The sequence below is a fragment of the Oncorhynchus gorbuscha genome, linkage group LG10, assembly GCF_021184085.1.
Source record: "Oncorhynchus gorbuscha isolate QuinsamMale2020 ecotype Even-year linkage group LG10, OgorEven_v1.0, whole genome shotgun sequence".
NCBI classification, from domain to species: Eukaryota; Metazoa; Chordata; class Actinopteri; order Salmoniformes; family Salmonidae; genus Oncorhynchus; species Oncorhynchus gorbuscha.
Genome location: NC_060182.1, coordinates 74,336,422 through 74,347,740, shown reverse-complemented (window position 1 = coordinate 74,347,740; position 11,319 = coordinate 74,336,422). Strand labels below are relative to the sequence as shown.

The 11,319-nt window shown below is 41.4% G+C and overlaps 1 protein-coding gene across 14 annotated transcripts in view; it reads left to right on the top strand.

Moving 5' to 3' along the window:
• The first annotated feature begins 1,231 nt into the window (after positions 1-1,231).
• The window catches only part of LOC124046557 (transmembrane protein KIAA1109 homolog), an 85,203-nt gene continuing 75,115 nt past the window's right edge, over positions 1,232-11,319 (top strand). For all 14 annotated transcript variants that reach the window (XM_046367064.1, XM_046367063.1, XM_046367052.1 and 11 more), the window contains exon 1: positions 1,232-1,371. The gene's annotated coding sequence lies outside the window, so the exon portion shown is untranslated. The remainder of the gene's footprint in view (positions 1,372-11,319) is intronic.

Genomic DNA, 11,319 nt, shown 5'->3' with positions numbered 1-11,319 from the left:
GTAAAAAGACATTGTGATTGTAAGATCAAACAGTTCATACATAATCGCATTAGATCAGGGATCATCAACTAGATTCAGCCGAGGGCCAATTTTTTCTTGATCAGATAGCTGGGGGGCCAGATTGACCGCAAGAAGCCTAAACATATGTAATATTTGACTAAAACAACAATTTCAAACTTTGATTACATTTGAGGACATTGCCTTGCTTAGGGTGCCGTCTTTCGGATGGGACGTTAAAACAGGTGTCCTGACTGTGGTCATTCAAAATCTCATGGCATAGTTCAAACATTTCATACATAAACGCATTAGATCAGGGATCATCAACTAGATTCAAAATAGCCTATAGCCAAAATCCCACCATAGAAACGTGGAGGAAATTATTGTTTTGCCTTCCCCTGTTCTATTGGTTTAATTTCAACTTTATTTCATTGTCTAGCAGCCAAAGGCATTAACCTAATCATATTAGCAACCCATGATAGTTGTTGCATCTTTAAATCCCCCCTCTTTCTAACGGATATTTCCATCTCTGTCCATGAAACCACTTGCATGTGCGGTGCGAATTTTAGAACGGTATTTTCCCGCAAATTGCATTTTGGAACGTTGACGCTTAGACCTACTGTACATTTCTGCGACTAATTAAGACAATAGATTATCAACATGTTAAGCTAAACATTCCGATCTGTTCTATCAGCCCTATTGATTGATACGCGTTTACCTTCACTACTTTGATAAGTATCAGTGGCTACACTGAAAAATAAGCGATTATACCTGATTATACCCGCCACTACAATATTGGAGTGTTCACCCTGGTCTCATGACTAAATTCCCAACCTAGCCACCTAATCATCCCCTCATTCCTAAATGACATATATCACTCCTTTACCTCTCCACCTGATGTATGGTGAGCGTTCTGGAACAAAAATGATTGCCATGCATCACTGAAGTGTGTGCTACACATTGTGATGGTGGATGAGGGGAGTTTCCCCCTACTATGTAACACGGCGGGACAAATAAAAACGACCCACGGGGCAAATTCGGTTCGTGGGCCGCCAGTTGGGAAACCCTGCATTAGATAGTACTCAGGTCGTGCACAATAATAAAAACATTACAGTTGATACGCTGAAATTAATATCAATCTTCAAAGTGGGTTGTACTTTGTCAAATCCCTTGTCTCAATTGGTTGATTTATCGCCCACGACTTACCCATTGGTCGAATGTTGGGTTTGGTGTCTGCGAAAGGAAGAACTGTCAACTAGTTTGCTGCCATGCAGATATTTTGGAGAGCTGCTAAGGATGTCTAAAAGAACAAAGGAATAGTAAATCCCGAAGAATTGGCGCAAAATGAAATATAATGTCATACAACGTATTAAGGTTTGTGTTCTCTTTTTGTCCTTAGACTTTCTATAAGGATAAAGAATACCAAGTCGTTGGGTGCGGCCTGTTGTAACATACTACAGTAGCTAGCTAACGTCATTATCTTACCTGAAGCGGTGGGGAACCACGGCTGTCAAAAACATGTTATGAGGCAGACGTGGCGCAGCAATTGTCTGTCGGTTTACATCAAATTTCCCCATATGTATGCGTTTTGTTCATAGTTTAAGTTAATGACCTGAGAATACCGCAAATCTCAAATGAATTGTTTGCGGAAGGCCGTACAAGCTAACGCTCGTGCCCACAACAAACAAATATAGCTAACATTAGCTACTAGCTAACTAAGTAAAAACGTTTTCAGAACAATCATCAAGGGTTAGCCGGGGGGCCTTCACCTGGTCGTTAAATACTATCGATCTGGGGGTCCCAGGCTAAACATGGCCGTGAACAGCAGCTAGCTGTATTTATTGCAATCCATGAAAATGGTGATGGAATAAGTCGCTAGTGCAAGGTTAAACGAACCCAATTCTGTCCTGGGTAACTTACCACGATTTGTTTTTTGCCTGAGCACAACAGAGTTTATTCAAATAATCAAAGCGCGATGATTTCATTATTTGAATCGACTGTGTAGTACTTGGGCAAATACCAAAACGTGCACCCCTTTGGGTCCTAAGGACCGAGTTTGGGATACGCTGCACTAGCGAGAGTGCACGGTTCACTTGTTGTTCTGAAAGCCACTTATCTAGCTTTCCTCCAACTAACTTCCTACCTACTAACTTGCAAACAAATAGAAATACTCAAATGTATGACTATCACGTAGCTAGTCAGTACGAAACTATTTGTCATTATGGTTGCTTCACTGATTGTGCTGTTATCAAACATCCAATTTTCTCTTGCAACATGTCTGAGCATGCCTTGAAAGATTCAAAGAATGAATTCTCTTTTGCTGTCTGCGTGAGATGACTTGCTGTCTGTATGACACTGCTTAAGCATACTGGGTCAACATGATGAGCCTCACCAACACAAGGAAATAACATTGTCACGTGATGCCCTAGGTTGAAAAAGTAGATTTCCAGATATTGTGCCTGACAGGACCTAGATAGTATTCTATTTTTGTCATAACTGTTGCTCATAATCTACTACCATGGCATGTTTCGTATCACTTTACTCAGATCTGATTCATCAACTTACTGTAGTATTAGGCGTACGATCACTCTGAACCTTCAGGAAAAACTGTCGCTTCATCAGACAAGCCTGATTCACAGTTCTGGTTTCATACAACCGGACTAACACACACACACACACACACACACACACACACACACACACACACACACACACACACACACACACACACACACACACACACACACACACACACACACACACACACACACACACACACACACACACACACACAGGAGTGTTTATGAACGGCAGTGCTTATGTCCTGTGCACCCCCCCCCCCCCTTCTACACAGCATGATCTAAAGTGGATTAGGTAGGGATTTGCTTGTGTGTGTTCACAACTACTGACCTATTTTTCTGCATAACAACTGGATCATGCTTGTGCGTTGAGCCTTACTCACACACAGGTAGCTAAGAGGTTTCACTCTTGCCCCACTCAACATGACCTGCCTGAGAAACTGGGCCCCATTCAATCAATACTTGGAAGTGTCCAAGTTAAACAATACTCTTCAAGTGTTGTTGGAGAGCAAGCTTACGCCTGAACCACAAGGGCTGCAGATGTCAAGGGCTATGTCTGGACATTTTTAGGGTTGTTTCATCTGATTTCAAACACTTCTTGAACAAAACTTTTTATACATATTTGCCCATGGTAGAAGAGGTCAGAAAGTAACTTTTTGGTTCTGAATGCCAGAACATTTAGGAGAACAAAGTTGAACTATTTTGCACACACCACCCTATCATGAGACATCCATGTCTTCAACACTGGAAAATATAAATGGTTGAGTTTGATTATCATTTAAAAGCTTACAAACCGGGTTGTCAAACTTTTGTAATTTCTAGAGTTTAAAAATATATAAAATATTTTTACCTTTTTTAAAGGGTCAATCTGCAATTGCTACATTTTTTTAATGATATGAATGATGTATTCATTGATTTATGAAAATAACTTCCTATGAATGTCTCATGAACCCAAAATATAAGCTTGTTTTACTCCAATGCTTGTAAACAAAGTAAATGTAAACAAACACTGTATACCATAAAAACATGGTTAAAACTAATAATTTTGTTATTATGGATGGTCAGTCCTTGCATCCATAGGTCTGTCTATGAATCTGAATGGTTAGATTTCTCCAGCCCAATCCCTCAGCTTTTTACCTGCCGTGTTCACATCAATTATCTAAAAGCGTTTAAACTCAGATTCTTTTCATTTTTGAATATGTTGTAACTTAGCCTCAGCTGAGTCCCCAGCAACTGGATGTTCTGGTTTTCAGGGGAATGAAAGGGAGCCTATGACTCTACTTCCACTTTTGGATTTTAACTCTTTACACTCGTATACGGGTTGAAAATGGTATATTTGGGCATTAGTAAGCACCTAAATTGGAACGTAGTGGCTGTACAGCAACATGCTGTACATGCCATCAACCTTCTTGCTCTGCACTTCACAGTGCATTATGAGGTTTGACTGATAGCCGTTAGGAACTTGAGCACCGCGTGACAAGAAGTTGCCTCCATCTCTCCTAGTAATTGGGCAACTTTTGCAAATGTTTTGTTTTGAGTGAGGGAAATGCTGTAAATTAAGCTGACTTGATGTATTTTGAAAGATCAGATGTTGAGGATTATAATAATTAACGCTTTGATCTCATACAAGTAAGCCAAACGCCCGCGAGTCGAAATGTACACTAAACATTTCCAAATCATAAAACTCATGTCATACACAGTGTCAACATTTGTGATCTCTGTTTTGATGTACAGTTACAAGATTACGTTTTCATTCCCTGGGGTTGTTCTGAACAGAATGAGCATGTTTGTTTATTGTGAAGAAAATGAGCTGCGGCATATGCTCATGAATGCACTCATGACTCCTTTCTATGAGAAAAAAAAAGGAAGTTGAATTGCCTTGTGAAAGCTTAACACTGTAAGCTTGTATTTTATAACGTAGCTTGTCATGTTGGCAATAAAACAAGCTTTCAAATCATGCCCACCTTCTCTGGATTGTGATTTATAATTGGCTGTTTTTGTATTGAGTAAAGAACGACAGTAATTGTGTGATGGCGGGGAAGCAGGGTTGTGTTCCAGACTAAACAAATACAAGTGTCCTTGCTATAGTTCTTTAACAGCTAGGAGAGTTTTCTTTTTAAGGGGAAAAAGTACCTTTATAGTTGAAGACTCTTCTTTGAGTCATAAAAGTGCATTCAAATTGCTTAGGAACTGTGCACTTTGAAGAGGTGTGTGGCCACTTGGAGACATGTTAGTCCTCTCACTTAAACTCTAATGTTTTAGTCTTATGTTGCAGCTACTTCACTTTTTCCAGGAATGGTCCTATCATGTTACTGAATGTATCCAGAGTATTTTTAGATTTCGTTATCAACAAATGCGGAAAAGTACAGTAAATGTAAAATGCACATAAAATCAACAGTGTAATGTTTGGATTCAGTCTTGTCAGGTGAACTGTCGTGTACTCACCTTTGGTCTAATAATTTCACCATTATCTCAACTGTTCCCTTCCAATTGCTACAATGGTTATGTATTTCATATTTCTAATGTAAGAAAGATTTGAATTTATCCTTATCAATGTAGGCCAATTCCCATGAGTGTAAATGGTAGGAATTTACTGGATTGGTTGAACAGTGTAGAATAATAACTTATTGAAATCATAAATATAAATTAATAGACATTTCTATTAAGTTGACATTCTATGGTTGATGGACCGGCAGCCACCTTTGTGGTAGGAATTGGAAGTAAAAATTATAATTACAATTATATTTAAATGATGTACCAGTTAAATTGCAATATTCTGAAGGAATATGTCCACAAAATGAATTATATTTCTATGATTGAAATGACACATAGGGCTGTTGCTGTGACTGTATTACTGCCACACCGGCGGCCTTGAGTCATGAAGGCAGTCAAATTCCACATGACCGCTTAATCACGTTAATTAGGCTCTCTCCAATCTCTGATGCTGCTGATGGTCATTAGTAGCCTACTAAACTTGCTAACTACCTGGCACTCAGCACTCTATTGTCCCTCTAATCACTCTGACATCAATGCAAATGTAATCGAAAATCAAATTAAACACTTCATGAGAGCCCATGAGCTTATGTTGCACAACATTTCTATAGGCTATGCAATTGGTGAGAACAGAGTGATGGCCTCTACTAAAAAGAGGAGAATTAGCTTTCTATAGGCTAGGCCTACTATATTTATTTTTCAACTTTCCTAATATTAAGCAAGTTGCTTATATTTACAACAGGAGTATAGCCTACCTCGTCCTCTATTCGTTATTTAAGTGCATAGATCACATATTTTTTTCCCCGATGCCCCTGTTTCGATACAGGTGCATGATAATGGTCCATTCTAAATTAAAACAAATATCACACATATATAAACTCAGGGAAAAAAAGAAACACCCCTTTTTTAGGACCGTGTCTTTCAAAGATAATTCGTAAAAATCCAAATAACTTCACAGATCTTCATTGTAAAGGGTTTAAACACTATTTCCCATGCTTGTTCAATGAACCATTAACAATTAATGAACATGCACCTGTGGAACGGTTGTTAAGACACTAACAGATTACAGAAGGTAGGCAATTAAGGTCACAGCTATGAAAACTTAGGACACTAAAGAGGCCTTTCTACTGGCTCTGAAAAATACCCCAAAAAAAGATGCCCAGGGTCCTTGCTCATCTGCGTGAATGTGCCTTATGCATGCTGCAAGCAGGCATGGGGACTGCAGACGTGGCCAGGGCAATAAATTGCAATGTCCATACTGTGAGACGCCTAAGACAGCGCTACAGGGAGACAGGACGGACAGCTGATCATCCTTGCAGTGGCAGACCACGTAACAGCACCTGCACAGGAACAGGATGGCAAAAACAAATGCCCGAGTTACACCAGGAACGCACAATCCCTCCATCAGTGCTCAGACTGTCCACAATAGGCTGAGAGAGGCTGGACTGAGGGCTTGTAGGCCTGTTGTAAGGCAGGTCCTCACCAGACATCACCGGCAACAATGTCGACTATGGGCACAAACCCACCGTCGCTGGACCAGACAGGACAGGTAAAATGTGCTCTTCAATGACGAATCGCGGTTTTGTCTCACCAGGGGTGATGGTCGGATTTGCGTTTATCGTCGAAGGAATGAGCGTTACACCGAGGCCTGTACTCTGGAGCGGGATCAACTTGCAGGTGGAGGGTCCGTCATGGTCTGGGGGCGGTGTGTCACATCGGATTGCGCTTGTTGTCATTGCAGGCAATCTCAATGCTGTGCATTACAGGGAAGAAAACCTCCTCCCTCATGTGGTACCCTTCCTGCATGCTCATCTTGACATGACCCTCCAGCATGACAATGCCACCAGCCATATTGCTCATTCTGTGCGTGATTTCCTGCAAGGCATGGCCAGCGAGAGCCCAGATCTCAATCCCATTGAGCACGTCTGGGACCTGTTGGATCGGAGGGTGAATGCTAGGGCCATTCCCTCCAGAAATGTCCGGGAACTTGCAGGTGCCTTGGTGGAAGAGTGGGGTAACATCTCACAGCAAGAACTGGCAAATCTGGTGCAGTCCGTGAGGAGATGCCCTGCAGTACTTAATGCAGCTGGTGGCCACCCCAGATACTGACTGTTACTTTTGATTTTGACCCCACCTTTGTTCAGGGACACATTATTGCATTTCTGTTAGTCACATTTATTTATTTATTTTATTTCACCTTTATTTAACCAGGTAGGCTAGTTGAAAACAAGTTCTCATTTGCAACTGCGACCTGGCCAAGATAAAGCAAAGCAGTTCGACACATACAACAACACAGAGTTACACATGGAATAAACAAACGCAATCAATAATACAGTAGAAAATCTATATACAGCATGTGCAAGTGAGGTAGGATAAGAGAGGTAAGGCAATAAATAGGCCATGGTGGCGAAGTAATTACAATATAGCAATTAAAGTCTGGAATGGTAGATGTGCAGAATATGAATGTGCAAGTAGAGATACTAGGGTGCCAAGGAGCAAGATAAATAAATACAGTATGGTGATGAGGTAGATTAGATTTACAGATGAGCTATGTACAGGTGCAGTGATCTGTGAGCTGCTCTGACAGCTGGTGATTAAAGCTAGTGAGGGACGTAAGAGTCTCCAGCTTCAGAGATTTTGCAATTCGTTCCAGTCATTGGCAGCAGAGAACTGGAAGGACAGGCGGCCAAAGGAAGAATTGGCTTTGGGGGTGACCAGTAAGATATACCTGCTGGAGCGCGTGCTGCTATGGTGACCAGTGAGCTGAGATAAGTTGGGGCTTTACCTACCAGAGACTTGTAGATGACCTGGAGCCAGTGTGTTTGGAGACGAGTATGAAGTGAGGGCCAGCCAACGAGGGCATACAGGTCAGTGGTGGGTAGTATATGGGGCTTTGGTGACAAAACGGATTGCACTGTGATAGACTGCATCCAATTGGTTGAGTAGAGTGTTGGAGGCTATTTTGTAAATGACATCGCCAAAGTCAAGGATCGGTAGGATGGTCAGTTTTACGAGGGTATGTTGGCAGCATGAGTGAAGGATGTTTTGTTGCGAAGTAGGAAGCCGATTCTAGATTTAACTTTGGATTGGAGATGTTTGATGTGAGTTTGGAAGGAGAGTTTACAGTCTAACCAGACACCTAGGTATTTGTAGTTGTCCACATATTCTAAGTCAGAACCGTCCAGAGTAGTGATGCTGGACGGGTGGGCAGGTGCGGGTTGCATTCGGTTGAAGAGCATGCATTTAGTTTTTACTAGCGTTTAAGAGCAGTTGGAGACCACAGAAGGAGAGTTGTATGGCATTGAAGCTCATCTGGAGGTTAGTTAACACAGTGTCCAAAGAAGGGCCAGAGGTATACAGAATGCTGTCGTCTGCATAGAGGTGGAGCAGAGAATCACCAGCAGCGAGAGCGACATCAGTAATACAGTGGGGCAAAAAAGTATTTAGTCAGCCACCAATTGTGCAAGTTCTCCCACTTAAAAAGATGAGGGTGGTAATTTCCATCAAATCAAATTTTATTTGTCACATACACATGGTTAGCAGATGTTAATGCGAGTGTAGCGAAATGCTTGTGCTTCTAGTTCCGACAATGCAGTAATAACCAACAAGTAATCTAACTAACAATTCCAAAACTACAGTCTTATACACAGTGTAAGGGGATAAAGAATATGTACATAAAGATATATGAATGAGTGATGGTACAGAGCAGCATAGGCAAGATACAGTAGATGGTATCGAGTACAGTATATACATATGAGATGAGTATGTAAACAAAATGGCATAGTTAAAGTGGCTAGTGATACATGTATTACATAAGGATGCAGTAGATGATATAGAGTACAGTATATACGTATGCTTATGAGATTAATAATGTAGGGTATGTAACATTATATTAGGTAGCATTGTTTAAATTGGCTAGTGATATATTTTACATCATTTCCCATCAATTCCCATTATTAAAGTGGCTGGAGTTGGGTCAGTGTCAGTGTCAGTGTGTTGGCAGCAGCCACTCAAAGTTAATGGTGGCTGTTTAACAGTCTGATGGCCTTGAGATGGAAGCTGTTTTTCAGTCTCTCGGTCCCAGCTTTGATGCACCTGTACTGACCTCGCCTTCTGGATGATAGCGGGGTGAACAGGCAGTGGCTCGGGTGGTTGTTGGTCCTGTAGCTCAGTTGGTAGAGCATGGCGCTTGTAACGCCAGGGAAGTGGGTTCAATCCCCGGGACCACCCATACGTAGAATGTATGCACACATGACTGTAAGTCGCTTTGGATAAAAGCGTCTGCTAAATGGCATATATTGTTGTCCTTGATGATCTTTATGGCCTTCCTGTAACATTGGGTGGTGTAGGTGTCCTGGAGGACAGGTAGTTTGCCCCCGGTGATGCGTTGTGCAGACCTCACTACCCTCTGGAGAGCCTTACGGTTGTGGGCGGAGCAGTTGCCGTACCAGGCGGTGATATAGCCTGACAGGATGCTCTCGATTGTGCATCTGTAAAAGTTTGTGAGTGCTTTTGGTGACAAGCCGAATTTCTTCAGCCTCCTGAGAACGCCACAGGATGTTTTTGTGCTGATCAAGGTCAGACAGGTCTGGAGTGAACCAAGGGCTATATCTATTCCTTGTTCTACATTTTTTTTAAATAGAGCATGCTTATTTAAGATGGTGAGGAAGGCACTTTTAAAGAATAACCAGGGATCCTCTACTGACAGTATGAGGTCAATGTCATTCCAGGATACCCTGGCCAGGTCGATTAGAAAGGCCTGTTCGCTGAAGTGTTTTAGGGAGCATTTGACAGTGATGAGGGGTGGTCGTTTGACCGAAGACCCATTACGGATGCAGGCAATGAAGCAGTGATCGCTGAGATCTTGGTTGAAAACAGCAGAGGTGTATTTGGAGGGCGGGTTAGTTAGGATGATATCTGTGAGGGTGCCTGTGTTTACAGATTTGGGGTTGTACCTGGTAGGTTAATTGATAATTTGTGTGAGATTGAGGGCATCAAGCTTAGATTGTAGGATCGCTGGGGTGTTAAGCATGTCCCAATTTAGGTCACCAAGCAGCACGAGCTCAGAGGATAGGTGGGGGGGGGCAATCAATTCACATATGGTGTCAAGGGCACAGCTGGGGTCAGAGGGTGGTCTATAGCAACATGCAATGGTGAGAGACTTGTTTCTGGAAAGGTGAATTTTTAGAAGTAAAAGCTCAAGTGGTCTTCCTAAGCCAGGATTCAGACACGGCTAAGACGTCCGGGTTGGCAGAATGTGCTAAAGCTGTGAATAAAGCACACTTAGGGAGGAGGCTTCTAATGTTAACATGCATGAAACCACATGTCTGTGGAACTTGTTCAGTTTATGTCTGTTGTTGAATCTTGTTAAGTTTGTTGAAAATAAACGCAGTTGACAGCCAGAGGACGTTTTCTTTTTTTGCTGAGTTTATTATTTAGTTTATGTAAAGATAAGATGAAATCAAGAATAGTCTGATGGTTGACAATATAAGCCTATCACTTGTGAATTATGTATTGTTGCTTGTGAATGATCCCCAGAAAAATAAACAAATACCTTTTTTTAGCACATTTTTCGAAACAGTCTCACACTTCATGTGGCCTTGTCCATAGGCCTATATATTTTGATACGGTTTGTATCAACTAAAGTGGCCAAATAACTTCTTAAGCACATTAATCCGCTTTACAAGTGGTGTAGAGCCTAACTGGCATACATAAGCAGTGTGTGAGTTTGAAGTTTGGGGAAGAGCATTTTCACCATAAAAATGCACCTTTATAATACAAGCAATGCATGCATAATTGCATTTGCGGTCACTTTTGATGATGGTGTTTTCCTGGTAATGGAACATTTGTGCATATAGCCTACTACCATTTGTGCATTGCTGTGCTTATAATGTGAAGAAATAAACTATTAGACTATTAATATTTTAGGCTAAACGTTCTGATCTGTTGCGTCAGCCAAATTGCTTAAAAAAATGTTTTTTTTTTAGCTAGTGGTTCTATTAATTTGGGCTCTATCGCATCCCACAACTATCCCAGACTATGTTTGTAATATTTATTTCTCGCATAGAATGGAGTAGGTCAACCTTTGTACTATGGGGGATAGTAGAGTGACATGGGCTAATGCTTTTGCTGTTTGTTAGGCCTACTCATCTTGTTGGCTGACGAAAAGTAAATATGGACAGTTCTTCCAATATCTTCAATATGCACCTCGGAATTGGATAAGGACGCATGCATTTGCATTCCCGATGAG